The sequence below is a fragment of the Schistocerca americana genome, chromosome 1 (assembly GCF_021461395.2).
Source record: "Schistocerca americana isolate TAMUIC-IGC-003095 chromosome 1, iqSchAmer2.1, whole genome shotgun sequence".
In the NCBI taxonomy this organism is placed as follows: domain Eukaryota; kingdom Metazoa; phylum Arthropoda; class Insecta; order Orthoptera; family Acrididae; genus Schistocerca; species Schistocerca americana.
In genome coordinates this window covers 820,623,189-820,639,125 of record NC_060119.1, presented here as the reverse complement: position 1 = coordinate 820,639,125, position 15,937 = coordinate 820,623,189, and the positions used below count along the sequence as shown (strand labels likewise).

Genomic DNA, 15,937 nt, shown 5'->3' with positions numbered 1-15,937 from the left:
CGACCACTTCTCGGGTGTGCCGTTAATATCAGGAATCCGGTAAAACATCAAATTTCCTACATCGCTGCTGCCGGGAAAAGATCCTGCAAGAACGGGACCAACGGCGACTAAAGAGACTCGTTTCATGTGACAGAAGTGCAACCGATCCGCAAATTCCTGCAGATTTCAATGCTGGGCCATCAACAAGTGTCAGCGTGCGAGCATTCAACGAAACATCATCGATATGGGCTTCCGAGCAGAAAGCCTGAAGGCCCGCACATGTACTCTTCATGACTAGCGCGACTCAAAACTTTACGCCTCGCCTGGGCCCCTCATCATCGATACTGGACTTTCGATGAATGTAAGCACGTTGGCTGGTAGAAAGAGTCTCGTTTCACATTTATCGAGTGGATAGACGTGTACGTGTATGGAGACAACCTCATGAATCCATGGACCCTCCATGTCAGCAGGGGACTATTCAAGCTGGTGGAGGCTCTATAATGGTATGAGGTGTGTGCAGTTGGAGTGATATAGGACCCTTGATACGCCGAGATACGACTCTGACAGGTGACACGTACGTAAGCATCCACTCGTGTCCACCGTGCATTCCGACAGACTTCGGCAATTTCAAGAGGACAATGCGACACCCCACAAGACCAGAATTGCTACAAAGTGGCTCCAGGAACACTCTTCCAAGTTTAAAAACTTCCACTGGCCACAAAACTCGGCGGAAATGAACATTATTGGGCATATCTGGGATGTCTTACTACGTGCTGTTCAGAAGAGGTCTCTAGCCCCTCGTACTCTAACTGACTTAAGGACGGCCCTGCAGGATTCATGATGTCAGTTCCCTTCAGCACTACTTCAGACGTAAGTCGAGTGCATGCCCCGCCGTGTTGGGACACTTCTGCATACCCCCTGGGGCCCTACAGGATATTAGGCAGGAGAGCCAGTTTCTTTGGCTCTTCAGTGTAAAATAAAATAAATGTAGTGCGGTCATAGCCAGTTGCAAGCCTTTCTATTTGCTCCAGTTGCCAATTTTGCTGTTTATTTTTATCAAACGACTCTCATTTGGTCTCACAAGAACCCCGTTTTAGACCTTGCCACGAGAGAAAAATCTGAGATGGTGACCGGGAATCGAATCTGCCACCTTCATGCAAGTAGCCAACGACGCTAATAACTACACCGCGAGGTGGCAGTACAAATAATGAGGATCTATCGAACAACTTGAGTATGGTGAGAGGCGGAGACGTTCTCACAAATGCTGTAGATGATAATGTCTTGATGTATTATCGGAGAGAAACGGGGCGTTTTACTGAGCTGCATACACTGACAAGTGAAAACATTATGACCACCTACTTAAAGTTTCTTTGTCCGTCTTTGGAACGAAATACATCACTGGTTCTGCGTACCAGGTATCCGAAAGCTTTGGAAAATTTGGAAATTTGTGGTAAGTTCTGTGGGACCAAGCTGCCAAGGTCATCTGCCCCTAAGCTTACACACTGCTTAATCTAACTTAAACTAACTTACGCTAAGGACAACACACACACCAATGTGCGAGGGAGGACTCCAACCTCCGATAGGGGCAGTCGCGCGAACCGTGACGACACACCCTAGACTGCGCGGCTTCGAAACTTTATTCGTAAATTTGTGGAGGCACATGGCATTCGATGTCTACGCAAAGGTCTTGTGATTGGCGTAACATCAGGAGAATTTTGTCGCCGAGACATGAACGTGAGTTGACTGTAATGCTCCTCAAAGTACTGTACCACAATTCTGGCTCCGAGATACGGACTGTTATACTGCTGAAAGACGACATCGTTGTCGGGAATGACATCAAGCATGAAGGGATGTAAGTTGTTCGCAACTATCAGCGTGCTTTCGGTTGCTACCACAGATCCCATGCAAGCGCAGGATAATGTCTCACATAGCATCATACTGCTCCCATCACACTGTATCCGTATCGCGATGCACGTTTCGAGTTGCCGGTCACCACTACGATGGCGTTTGTGGAGAGTACCAGCGACATAGTGTAGCAAAAATGCTATTCACCCGAAGAGCAGACACGTTTCAATTGATCGACGATCGAATCCCGGTAGTCCCGTGCCCACTCCAATAGTAATTGACGATGTCGTTGGGTCATCACGTGAACACGCACGGGTTGTCTGCTGCGGAGTTCCATGTTCAGTCATGTACGATGGATGGCGTGCTCGGAAACATTTGTGCGTGCACCAGTATTGTGCTCTATTGTGCTCTTTTGGCGGAGACGCCACAGATCACCATCTGTCCTACTTTACAGAGCAGATAACCCTATGACTCTCACGTTCGGTAAACAGTGATCAACGTCCAACCATTTAGCGCCTAGTGGTAGTTCCACTGTCCTACCTCTTTCTGTACATGCTAACGACAGTAGCACGTGAACATTCGACCAGTTTCGCCATTTTCTTGATACTCGTTCTCAGGCTCTGCATAGGAAAAATCTGCCCTTAGTCAGAGTGGCTTATCTCAATGGATTTCCCCATCTGCAGCCCATATCTTCGCTAAGGTGATCCCCCGTCCGTGTCTGCTTCGCTTACTCAGCTTTGCTAAGGCATCACGGGTCACAGTTCCACCAGGCGGCATCCAAAGTCGCGGTGGGCAGTGGTCATAATATTTTGGCTGATCAGTGTGTTGTTTCAACCATATTAACGTCGGCAACCGGAAAACTTGAGATACATAAACACAAATGGCCGAGAAACCAGCGCTCGTTGCCTATGCCCGCAGAGGGTCTTGCCAGTTCACGCGGGGTCCACACCGCCATAGGCGTGGCCGTGAAGCCATATAACTCTGAAGGATCGGCGGTGGTGCGTTAAAAAACGGTTCAAACGGCTCTAAGCACTTTGGGACTTAGCATCTGAGGTCATCAGTCCCCTAGACGTAGAACTACTTAAACCTAACTAACCTAAGGACAACACACACATCCATGCCCGAGGCAGCATTCGAACCTGCCACCGTAGCAGCCGCGTGGTTCCGGACTGAAGCGCCTCAAACCGCTCGGCCACAGCGGCCGGGGGTGGTGCGTTGACTGCGATATCAGTGTCCTAACCCAGCGATGTTGCTAAACAACCGCAACGTGCGACGAAAGCGGCGAGATGAGTCTCGGTGAGGAACAGGAAGGAATACCGAGCTCGCAACACTCAGACCCCTCCCAATCCTGCTAACTCGTAGGGGGAAGAAGAATTAAGGCGAATTGAGAGCACAGTTGCTGTTATTTCCAAATTATGCCACAGAGCGTCAGGGGCTAACAAGCCGGAACAAACGAGAAAGTACGGAATAGTATAGTTGCAAGTACAGTTTGCTCAAGATTAATGATTTAGGTTTGTCTGCTCGCTCCTAAGGGTAGAAGACGGATACGTTTTGTCGCTTAATATGTAGATATATTCCGCTCTCTCTCTCTCTCTCTCTCTCTCTTTCAGTCCTCTTGTTTATCCTGTCGTAAGGACTCCAAAAATTTGTGTCCGGATACATTTCCTGACGCCAAAGTAGTCACTAAACATGAGGAAATGAAGTCTTGTGCGCCATCTGTCTGTGAGTCCTGTAAACTGTGTTATGTGTGTTTTCGTGTTTAATTATTTGTATATAGCATTCTATAAAGGGAAAAGAGAGCAAGCTCAGCATTTGCCTACACGAGTAATACGGGGCTGACATCACCTCCTCTCTCCGCCCCTCCCCCTCTCCCCCCCTCCCCCACCCCCTCCCGTCTAGCGAACTACAGAAGCCCATCCTCAGCTCGTCTTGCATCTTATATCTTTTACTTTAAAACTTCTTGGCAGCTTATTGCTGGATAACACTCGTTTCACATTTCCAGAAGATGTGACGTCATTTTGACGTCACACACAATAACGAAAACCGCGTGATCGGGCATCGACTTCCGTTAGCACTCGATACGAGCGTCTCACAAAATTTCGTGCGCGCACACCGGAGATTCACAAGAACACGTCATTCTTGGAACGATTTATTTTAATTATTACTGTAATAAAATATCACGTCATAATTTATCGACAGTTAATACCTTCGTGTAAGACTACTCTCTCAGGAGTGAGTTATTATCGCCAATAATTTACAAATTAAGAACTGAACACACTTCTTTTGTAATTTGCAGTATGCCGTTTCAGTGTAACGGAGTACTAAAAATTTATCTCAAACACATCACCATTATCATTACGTGTCACTTAATAATCAACGATACAAGCCTTCAAGAGGGAATATGATAAAGAACATCGGAGTTAAGGATCGCGTGGTTAAATTGTTGTTTCTGGCATCGAAAGTTGTTGGTTCGCATGCAGTTACACCCAATTTTTGTATGTTAGCTTTGTTAACATGTACTGTTATTTTCTCATGAATGTAATACAAGTATGTTCTGCAATATTGGATGTTATTTACATTCACGCTTCAGTCTGGAACCGCGTGACCACTACGGTCGCAGATTCGAATCCTGCATCGGGCATGGATGTGTGTGATGTCCTTAGGTTAGTTGGGTTTAAATAGTTCTCAGTTCTAGGGGATTGATGACCACAGATATTAAGTCCCATAGTGCTCAGAGCCATTTACATTCAGTCTGATCTGAGAACGAAGGATGAAATGAATATTCAGCGATTTCCGAACAAGCCTGTGTGATTATGCAGGAATCTAAATGGACAGCTTAAATTGCTCCCAGAGAATCGAGGACCAGTATTCATATTTTTCCTTGTCACAAAGTCGATAGCCGATCATGCAGTCAAAAGGACGTCACGTCTGCAGGAATTGTTATGAAACGAGCATTACCCATTATTACAGTGTACCAGACCGAGAGTCGAGCCTGGGATTTTTGCCTATCACGTGCAAGTGACCTACCTGCTGCACAACTTACTACCCGCACTCACGTACTAGGTAGTAACACTTTATTCTTGTAGTCTTCACTCCGATGACTCCTATGATGCAGCTCTCCAAGCTGGTCTGTGCTATGCAAGTCTTTTCATCTCTGCATAACTGCTCCAACCTACATTCATTCCAATCAGCTCACTGTTTGATCTTTCTCTACCAGTTTACCCCTACCCTCATATTTACTTCCATTATGAAATTCAGTGTTACTTGATGCTTCAGAATGAGTCATATCAACCTGACAAAATTCTGATGTCTCTTTTGGTAAGACTCAGCAGCTTCCACAGGATAGGGTAACATGGAGAGCTGCATCAAACCAGTCTCTGGACTGAAGACCACAACAACAACAAGACTTATTCTTACTCTGAATTTAACAGTCGTGTTGTTGAGGAACACAATAAAAGTACATCGGCCGACTCGAAATTAGAACAAGAAAATATCTAATTGACAACGCGCTGTTGGACGTAGCACATTTTTAAAGTAAGCAGCAGTCTACAAGGGTGCATGCCATTAGATTGGTATTGCTGCTGTTACTGCGTCCTTGAAGGCTAGCCACACTTCATCAACTTGTCAGTCTTACCTAACCTTACCTACTACAGTGCAGTAACCAACAGGCTGCGCTCTAACATGCAATTTCTGCATAATTAATTTCACAATGTAACCACAGCCGGGGATTTTTAATACATCTACAAACAATGAGAAACTAATTCTGGTTAAAGCTCTCTACGTTGTGGAGGCCCGACTCATAATAGGTGATTGTACGTTCGTGGTTACATGGAAACAAATTTGGAGATTGCGCTTGTCAGAATCTACAGAGCTTGCTCAAACACGAGTGTGCCAGTACTGGTGACGCAAAAACTGCACATGAAAACTTCACTCACGTAAGAATTTACGTTGCATAAATGCCACAACGCAGCTAATATATGTTGATAAGATTCAGTTAATGCTCTTTGTAACGTAGGTCTTATCACACCTCTCCTGAACAGTTTGAAAAAGCCGAAAATAATTAATTAGATATTACCAAAGCGAGGCGTTTCGTGCGGATTCTGTTCATTGTCAATAAAAAAAACTGTTTTTCTGGTTGTTGATGTAGGAAGACGCTCTTCTTTTAAAAAAATTAATTTCATAGTTTACACGCACTTAAATCGTTAGTCCTGCCCTTTCTCTTTACTGACTGTCAGTCTTGGACGACACAATGCTGCTCATATAACCCTGAAATAAATAGTTGTAGCTCCGTCATAAGTTTCATTAAGAATTTTTTTTAAAAGTTTCTTTATGGTGGCTAGTTTCAGACACCTGTGGCCATTTTCAAACCATCGCGGTAGTGAGCGTGGCAATACAAGCGAAAGCCTATATATAAAAACTGCCTCTGCAGTGGCGATCAAAGCGGCACTAGTGCCGATTCAACTACAGTAAACAGACCACACAGGACAAACATTGCAGAACTGTCTTATGTGGTGCATTTATTACTGTCGACCCGGCCATAGTACCGCTTCGATCGTCACTGAAGAGGAAATTTTAGGCTTTCGCCTGTATTGTAACAATTACGATACGGATGGTTTGAGAACGGATATAGGTGTCCGAAACTACTTAACTACTTACCATCAACAAATTAAAAAAAAAAAAGAGAAACTTCTTAACTCATGATGGATCTACAACAATTTACTTCAATTATAAAACAAGTTGCGGACTTATTTTTTATCTGCAGCATTGTGCAACTTCGTACATACGAGTACATACCTGTTTTCATGACATTTGCTATGATATGATGTTGGCTCTTATATCATTCTTTTAACACATCAGACGTGCTTTGTTGCCAATGTATTTTAATATTGTTGCATCCTAACGTTATTATAACCACTAGTGACTGATGAATAGTTAGCACATCATTTCGGTCTCGAAACTGGTATTCATCTGATTATTTTTATTATCCTACCTGAGACATTAATAGAGTGTGTACATCACGCATCATCACCTTTCGTAAAGACTGTTTAACTGTGGAATGATTCATACCGTTCGACATTATTTGCGAAAGATTTGAATTATTCTCTAAATTATTTCAATTACAGTGCCAGCGTGAGCCAAAGTTAGTCCTCACGTCCGACAGATGTTTAGTTATGACCGAAGGTGGAATATATTGGTGAAGCAAACAGCGGAAATAGAACTGAAACTTTTAAATCTGTATTGACTGTGGAAGACGATAATTTGTATTTGGGCCCCGCACAGGAACACTACTTTAATCTGTTACTTTTCCATGATTAGAAGTTTCTATTACAAAACCAATATCTACCTCCATGGATGATAGACATGCAAAGATCGAAGGAGAAATTAACTGAAAACTGCAAATATAAGAAAAAAGTACGGACAGACCGAAACGTTTTGTTGATTTATAAGTTGTGGTCGGTAGAGGCAGACGTTGTTCACCATGAGGGAGAAAATGCAGGACCGAGAAACGGTATCAACCGAACAGGACAGTCGTTATCCCCACCGTCACTAGATGTGAAACTTCTTTATTTAAATGAGTGTGTCTATACTTAAATTGCAGAATGACGTAGAAGATGGAACTTCTACGATATTTGATTCTGAAACAGTTGAGTCAAACTGAACGTACTGAGCCCACTTTCTCTTTACTTTTTCTTATCATGTCAATACTGACCCACAATATTCTAGAGCAACGCAATCTCACTGCTCAAAAAAATTACAACTTGACCTCAAATAATTAATTCAAAAGAATGGCTCTGACTAAAAAGAAATCTTAAGAGTAACCGATACATTTCATTAAACAAAAAAATGGCTCTGAGCACTATGCGACTTAACTTCTGAGGTCATCAGTCGCCTAGAACTTAGAACTAATTAAACCTAACTAACCTAAGGACATCACACACATCCATGCCCGAGGCAGGATTCGAACCTGCCACCGTAGCGGTCACGCGGTTCCAGACTGAAGCGCCTTTAACCGCACGGCCACACCGGCCGGCTTTCATTAAACACTTACCTCACAAAAATCTTCATCACGCGAACTACTGCAATGCAGCGAGCGTCAATACTGCCCGCTAAATAAAAGATACAAACTACTAAAGCCACTAACTATTAATAGGCATGTGGTTAGCAAAGGAAAGGATTTGTTCCAAACCAAATAATGTATTTTTTTTTACCTTGATAGTGTTGACATCCAGTTAAAACACCAATATAAATCGTCATTGACATCTGGTACAAAGGTATATAATCGTGAATAATATTCAATCTCCAAAGCGAACGTGTACAGATCGTTAGCCCACGCTAACAGTTCAAACCTCTACGTTCCATCAATGCTAACTTCTCACATCTAACATCCATCACTGCTGGCTGTTCACCTCCAACTGCCCAACAGTACTTCCATCACTGATGGTGACTAACTTCCAACTGCCCAACACTACTGGCGATTAACTTCCAACTACGAGTCCGACCAGCCACAGAGTCTCTTACAAAGAAAGCGCAGTCAGAGATGCAATGCAAAGCGCTAGACAGCGCTGCCAACACAGAATCAGCCCACTTACAAATGTTGGCCACTTTTTTTTTTTTTTTTTCATCAAGAAGACGTTCTCGTAAAACTCTCTGTTTGATAAGCTTCACCAAGTATTATCGGAGGAAAACGGTATATTTTAGTGAGGTACATATTATCTCAAAGATTCTATTTTCCGCCTATTGCGTCTTCTATTTCCAGGCCCAACTCTGTCTCCAAATGGTTCAAATGGCTCTAAGCGCCGCACGGGATTACCCGAGCGGTCTTGGGATCTGCAGTCATGGACCATGCGGCTGGTCCTGGCGGAGGTTCGAGTCCTCCCTCGGGCACGGGTCTGTGTGTTTGTCCTTAGGATAATTTAGGTTAAGTAGTGTGTAAGCTTAGGGACTGATGACCATAGCAGTTAAGTCCCATAAGATTTCACACACATTTGAACACACATTTGGCTCTAAGCACTATGGGACTTAACATCTGAGGTCTTCAGTCCCCTAGACATAGAAATATTTAAACCTAACTAATCTAAGGACATCACACACATCCATGACCGAGGCAGGATTCGAACCTGCGAACATAGTAGCACCGCGGTTCTGGACTGAAGCGCCTAGAACCGCTCAGCAACAGCGGCCGGCTCTGTCTCCAATTAAGGCGATATTAATACGCTGAAAAAAAATACAGAAAGGAAAGCGGAAGACGCAATGATATGAACTCTGATGTTGTTGGGACAGTATCTAAAAGAGAGCTTAAGCTTGAGGAGCACTTTTGGCGCCGACAGAGCCGGAATTTCGCCTTGGAGAGTGCCGCGTGGTGTTTGCTTTAGCATTAGGGGAGCGGCGGTCCACCCCGCGTGGCGGTATCCTCTACGTCGGTCGCCATGACGACCACTCCCTCGGCGATAATCAGCCCCGCTGCCCTCCGCCTTATCTCGCTCCGACTCCCAGCCGTCTCCGCGGATAGGACAGGCAGTGCGCGTAGCCGAGGGGATGGCGGCACTGTGCGTCACTGTGCTGGCAGCGTCGCAGATTGTAGTTAACTCAGGAAACTCAGACTGACGCTTTACACGTAAGAAACTTCCTGGCTCTCACGTGTAAATTAATTTCACTTTGATTTCAGAATAGCTGTACTACAGAAGCCCAGTGATTCATACAGCACCGTTTGGACTGCTGCTAACGCAATAGCTAGTGCGAAGAAGACGTGAACATTTAAATTGTTTAGTTGCTAAAGCCGAAATTCAGCAAATAGTTTTGCGATGCCTCCTTTGCTTGTGTTTCCTTAAATACACTCTTAAAATAAAATAAAAAATAAAAAAAGCGACGCATAACGGGGGAATTAGACGGAAATCGGGAGATGAGATTTCAGTTTCAGAAAAACTGAATTAATTATTCAAGAGAAAGAACTTCTCAAATACAGGAGGTCAGTAACGCGTTGGTCACCTCTGGCCCTTAAGTAAGCAGTTATTCGGCTTGGCATTGATTGACAGAGTTGTTGGATATCTTTCTGAGGGTCATCCTGGCAAATTCTGTCCAACTGACGCGTTAGATCGTCAAAGTGCTGAGAAGTTTGGAGTGGCCTGCCCATAATGCTCCAGACGTTCTCCATTGGGCAGAGTCCCGGCGACCTTGCTTATCGAGTGCAAAGACAAGCATCATGTGCGGGCAGGCATTGTCTTGCTGAATTGTAGGTTGAAACACCCCCGTTTTATGTCCTTTATTGGGTTTTGTGTGTGATTTACCGAAGCCACCAAACAGTTAATTACTATGATTATATGACCGTGTGCTTAATGGATGAAAGGCTATCGGTTTTCTGTGGTTTCGGGGGTATTTCAACCGAGTGCGGCTGTTCTGAGACTGAATAGTGGAATGATTTAAAGTTTGACTATTGTTAAAGACCATAAAGGTTGCGATGTACAAACTGATATGTATTTTCTACGAACACACAAATTCTGAGGCAGTTGGTACTTTCGCCTTACACGTTTAATTACGGTTATGTCTTTTTATTGGTTGCTGATTTCAAGTACTTCGTCACACGCAATGATGATGACATTCACAACAATCCTCACTGCAATCCATGGTTGTTGCTGGCTGACGCGGTTGACGGGAAGCACTTAATTCGGCACTTGTCACTTTTGGTTTTATATCACTCGCGAATCGGTATCGATGAGGGTCAACCCCACCACGATCAAGGGGACGCGCTCATTTGGCATACTCCGATGAATTAACGGTTTACTACTCACTCGATCACCATTCTTGCCCGTCTCTCCCGTACTACTTCTCACTCGACACTCTCCAGTACTACTGCGCACTCGACTCTAGGATCACTGCCTCCTGCAGGGCTCGACAAACGACTCCTGTGCACTATCGACCTGCGCGTCTGACACTAATATCTATGTTCGTAGGATCACGGATCCCTTTCAAGCCTCAGGATGGCTTGCTAGGAAGGGCAACAAAACGCGGTGTAGAAAATCATCGACATACAGCTGTGCTGCAAGGATGCCGCGGATGACAATGAAAAGGGTAAAAAAAATGGTTCAAATGGCTCTGAGCACTATGGGACTCAACTGCTGAGGTCATTAGTCCCCTAGAACTTAGAACTAGTTAAACCTAACTAACCTAAGGACATCACAAACATCCACGCCCGAGGCAGGATTCGAACCTGCGATCGTAGCGGTCTTGCGGTTCCAGACTGCAGCGCCTTTAACCGCACGGCCACTTCGGCCGGCCGAAAAGGGTCCTGCTACGAAATGAAATGGCACCCCAGATTATAACTCCTGGTAAGTACGGCGGGGGACAGTCAGACTGGTATCCCACCGCTGTGCGGCGTGTCTCCAGACACGTCTTCGGCCTGGAACCTCAGTGACTGGAATATAATTATCTTGAGTGATGATTCCAGCTCCGAACTGAGCCCGATGAACAGTGAACGCGTGTCAGGAGACGCCGTCGACAGCGGTGGAGTACCAACCTGACCATCGGCCGCCGTACGGCCCGACCCCAGACCTGGGGTGTCGTTTCGTTTCACAGCAGGACGCGTTTGGTTCTCATCCACAACGCCCTTAGAGCACAGCAGTACGTCGACGATATTCTACTCCCCGTTTTGTTTCCCTTCATGGCAAGCCATCCTGGGCTTATATATTAGCGAAATAATATCCGCCCTAACTTGGCGACAGTTCCTTCTGCTTGTCTGCGTGCTTGCCAGATCCTTCCTTGGCCAGCAAGGTCACCCAACCTCTCCCCCACTAAGAACGTTTGGTGCATTACGGGCAGAGGCCTCCAACCACCTCGGGATTTTGACAATCTAACACGCCAATTGGACAGAATATGGCATGATATGCCTTAGTACGATATCCAATAACTCTATCAATCAATGCCAAGCCGAATAACTGGTTTCATAAGGGCAGAGGTCGACCTACGCGTTACTGACTTGCTCAATTTGTGAAGGTCTTTCTCTTGATCAAATAATCCAGTTTTTTTTCTGAAATCGTTACCATTTGTTTGTCTGCACATGTACATCACATCTACCGATTTCCAACACATTCGGATAATTCCTTCGTTGGACGTCGTGATCTTTTTTTTTTTTATTTTCCTTGAAGTGTATTTCCAGTTGACGGTGTACGATAGCGTTGCTTTTCTTCTCCTTAAAGAGCTCTCATGATTTCTTTTCTAATATAACCAATTTGTACGGTACACTATGAGTGCGTAGGGCAACGGCCTTGGCGCAGTGGATACACCGGTTCCCGTCAGATCACCGAAGTTAAGCGCTGTCGGGCGTGGCCGGCACTTGGATGGGTGACCATCCGGGCCATCATGGGCTGTTGCCATTTTTCGGGGGGCACTCAGCCTCCTAATGCCAATTGAGGAGCTACTCGAGCGAATAGTAGCGGTTCCGGTCAAAGAAAACCATCGCAACGACCGGGAGAGCGGTGTGCTGACCACACGCCCCTCCTCTCCGCATCCTCATTGAGGATGACACGGCGGTCGGATGGTCCCCGATAGGCCACCTGTGGCCTGATGACGGAGTGCTATGAGTGCGTCATATTGCCACCAAGCTTTCTCGACATCCCCGTTTCTTCTACTGTTGGAAGAAAACTTAAAATTTGATTTATCTATTCATGTTAAGTATACATCTACATCGACATCCATACTCCGCAAGCCACCTGACGGCGTGTGGCGGAGGGTACCTTGAGTACCTCTATCGGTTCTCCCTTCTATTCCAGTCTCGTATTGTTCGTGGAAAGAAAGATTGTCGGTAGGCCTCTGTGTGGGCTCTAATCTCTCTGATTTTATCCTCATGGTATCTTCGCAGGATATAAGTAGGAGGGAGCAATGTACTGCTCGACTCCTTGGCGGAGGTACCTTCTCGAAACTTCAACAAAAGCCCGTACCGAGCTACTGAGCATCTCTCTTGCAGAGTCTTCGACTGGAATTCATCTATAACCTCCGTAACGCTTTCGCGATTAGTAAATGATCCTGTAACGAAGAGCGCTGCTCTCCGTTGGATCTTCTCTATCTCTTCTATCAACCCTATCTGGCAAGCAGTGGGCGAACAAGTGTACTGTAACCTACTTCCTTTATTTTCGGACTGCATTTCCTTAGGATTCTTTCAATGAATCTCAGTCCGGCATCTGATTTACCGATGATTAATTTTATAAGTTCATTCCATTTTAAATCACTCCTAATGCCTACTCCCAGATAATTTATGGAATTATCTGCTTCCAGTTGCTGACCTGCTATATTGTAGCTAAATGATAAAGGATCTTTCTTTCTATGTATTCGCAGCACATCACACTTGTCTACATCGAGAATCAATTGCCATTCCCTGCACCATGCGTCAATTCGTTGTAGATCCTCCTGCATTTCAGTACAAGTTTCCATTGTTACAATCTCTCGATATACTACATCATCATCCGCAAAAAGCCTCAGTGAACTTCCGATGTTATCCACAAAGACATTTATATACAGGATGTTACAAAAAGGTACGGCCAAACTTTCAGGAAACATTCCTCACACACAAATAAAGAAAAGATGTTATGTAGACATGTCTCCGGAAACGCGTAATTTCTATGTTAGAGCTCATTTTAGTTTCGTCAGTATGTACTGTACTTCCTCGATTCAATGGAGCACGTTATCATGATTTCGTACGGGATACTCTACCTGTGCTGCTAGAACATGTGCCTTTACACGTACGACACAACATGTGGTTCATGCACGATGGAGCTCCTGCACATTTCAGTCGAAGTGTTCGTACGCTTCTCAACAACAGATTCGGTGACCGATGGATTCGTAGAGGCGGACTAATTACATGGCTTCCACGCTCTCCTGACCTCAACCCTCTTGACTTTCATCTATGGGGGCATTTGAAAGCTCTTGTCTACGCAACCCCGGTACCAAATGTAGAGACTCTTCCTGCTCGTATTGTGGACGGCTGTGATACAATACGCCATTCTCCAGTGCTGCATCAGCGCATCAGGGATTCCATGCGACGGAGGGTGGATGCATGTATCCTCGCTAACGGAGGACATTTTGAACATTTCCTGTAACAAAGTGTTTGATGTCACGCTGGTACGTTCTGTTGCTGTGTGTTTCCATTATGATTCATGTGATTTGAAGAGAAGTATGTAACCTGCCCCTCTCTTATCGACCTTAATGACAGTGAAAAATTAAACCGCGTGTACCTAATGGAAATATGGGGAAAGCAATCGTCACCGAAGTTAATCTGTCGGTAAAGATGGAGGAAGGGGTTACATCTAAATGAAAGGAAAAATGCAAATGAAACTGGTGGAAATTAATTTTGAAAAGGGGTAAAGTTAATAAAGAAAGTAAATGTGCTGTCGTTACGTTAACAATTAATTGGCGTTAATTAGATATTTGAGATTTGGGGAAAATTACGGTCGTCAGTCCCATGGACAACTACTATAATAACTGAAAATGAAAGATTAATGCACATATATTTAGCACTAAAAGCGTGGCAACTGAAGGTTGACACGTGTTGTGTGAAAACTGAATGTTTGTCAGAAGTAATAAATTTCGCTACGCTCTGACTTAATATAGCAAAGGAATTAATAAAACCAGAAAATTGAAAGTTAATTTAGTGACTGAAATTAATAGTGAACTTTGTTTCTGAAGCACTACGAAATTCAGTAAAATAAGGTTAGTCTTAGGCTACCTCAACAACAATTTCAAAAGCTACTTGAATCTACGTGATTTAGAAATAAGAGATTTAACTTTGAACTTGAATTAAATGATTCTGAACAATTAACAATAGTAAAATTTAGTACGTACCAAGCTGAGCTGCAGTCACAGGAAAGCTAAAATATGGTAACAAAACTCGCACTCATAATTTGTGCTTGTGTAATCTAAATATTGTAGCCATCTATGAATATCTTAACTGAACTTTGAAATTAAAGCAGTGAAATGGAATGATATTACTTTAATGCTGGCGTTTGAATTTCAACGACACTCGGGTTCATTCCGGAAAAGGAAGGGACCCTGCTTGATAATGCAATTGGGACAATGAGCAACAAAGGTTCATGCTATGTTGCTGTAATTTTGTGATTTGAGCAGTTTGAAAAGCTGAGGTCTGCCGTACAGTTCTAAACTTTACGTGCTTCCAGTCTTCCTTGTTGTTTGATTGAAGGTTGGAAGTCGTCGATCGAGGAGGTGGCGACAGTCACTCATTGTCGGCCGTCGCTGTTGTAGAAGCTGGATGTTGGCGCGCCTTCTTCTCGACACGGTCACCAGGCGAAACGGGCTCTTGATGTGCGCCAGCTAATGCTTCCCGTCCGCTACACCGTGTCAGAAACTATCATAGCAAGTCGAGCGCAATTACATGCTACCAAACCCCAAAAGCGCGGCAACTCGCGGGAGCGTCACACAACACACCTCCTCCACTGCCCTACTCCCGCCAGACTCCGCTCTGCCCGCGCTCCACGCGGCAGAGTTAACACTACCAAAGATCCTAAACACTTTGGTTCTCCACACGACCTGTCGATGTAATCGTTCGATAGCATATTTTTCCCTAGGCAAGACCGAGCGTAAAAATACAAATAGTATTTACAAAACAAACCAATTATACATCGACATAAATGCACGTATATATATATATATATATATGTATATATATATATATAAACAATTACAATATATAAATACACAGAAATGTCATATCTTAAGGTAACACCGAGCGAGGTGGCGCAGTGGTTAGCACACTGGACTCGCATTCGGGAGGACGACGGTTCAATCCCATCTCCGCCCATCCTGATTTAGGTTTTCCGTGATTTCCCTAAATCGCTTCAGGCAAATGCCGGGATGGTTCCTTTGAAAGGGCACGGCCGATTTCCTTCTCCATCCTTCCCTCACCCGAGCTTGCGCTCCGTCTCTAATGACCTCGTTGTCGACGGGACGTTAAACACTAATCTCCTCCTCCTCTTAAGGTAACAAAATAAGGAAAAGTTTATAGTACAACAGATGGAAATAGCAGGATATGCATTTCCGGCGTTACAAGTAATAAAATGAGCTGTAACACGGAAAGTAAGCGTTTCCGGACACATGTCCACGTAACATATTT

At 44.5% G+C, this 15,937-nt stretch overlaps 1 pseudogene; it reads left to right on the top strand.

Moving 5' to 3' along the window:
- The first annotated feature begins 12,073 nt into the window (after positions 1 to 12,073).
- On the top strand, positions 12,074 to 12,191 carry LOC124559282 (annotated as a pseudogene).
- The last annotated feature ends 3,746 nt before the right edge of the window (positions 12,192 to 15,937 follow it).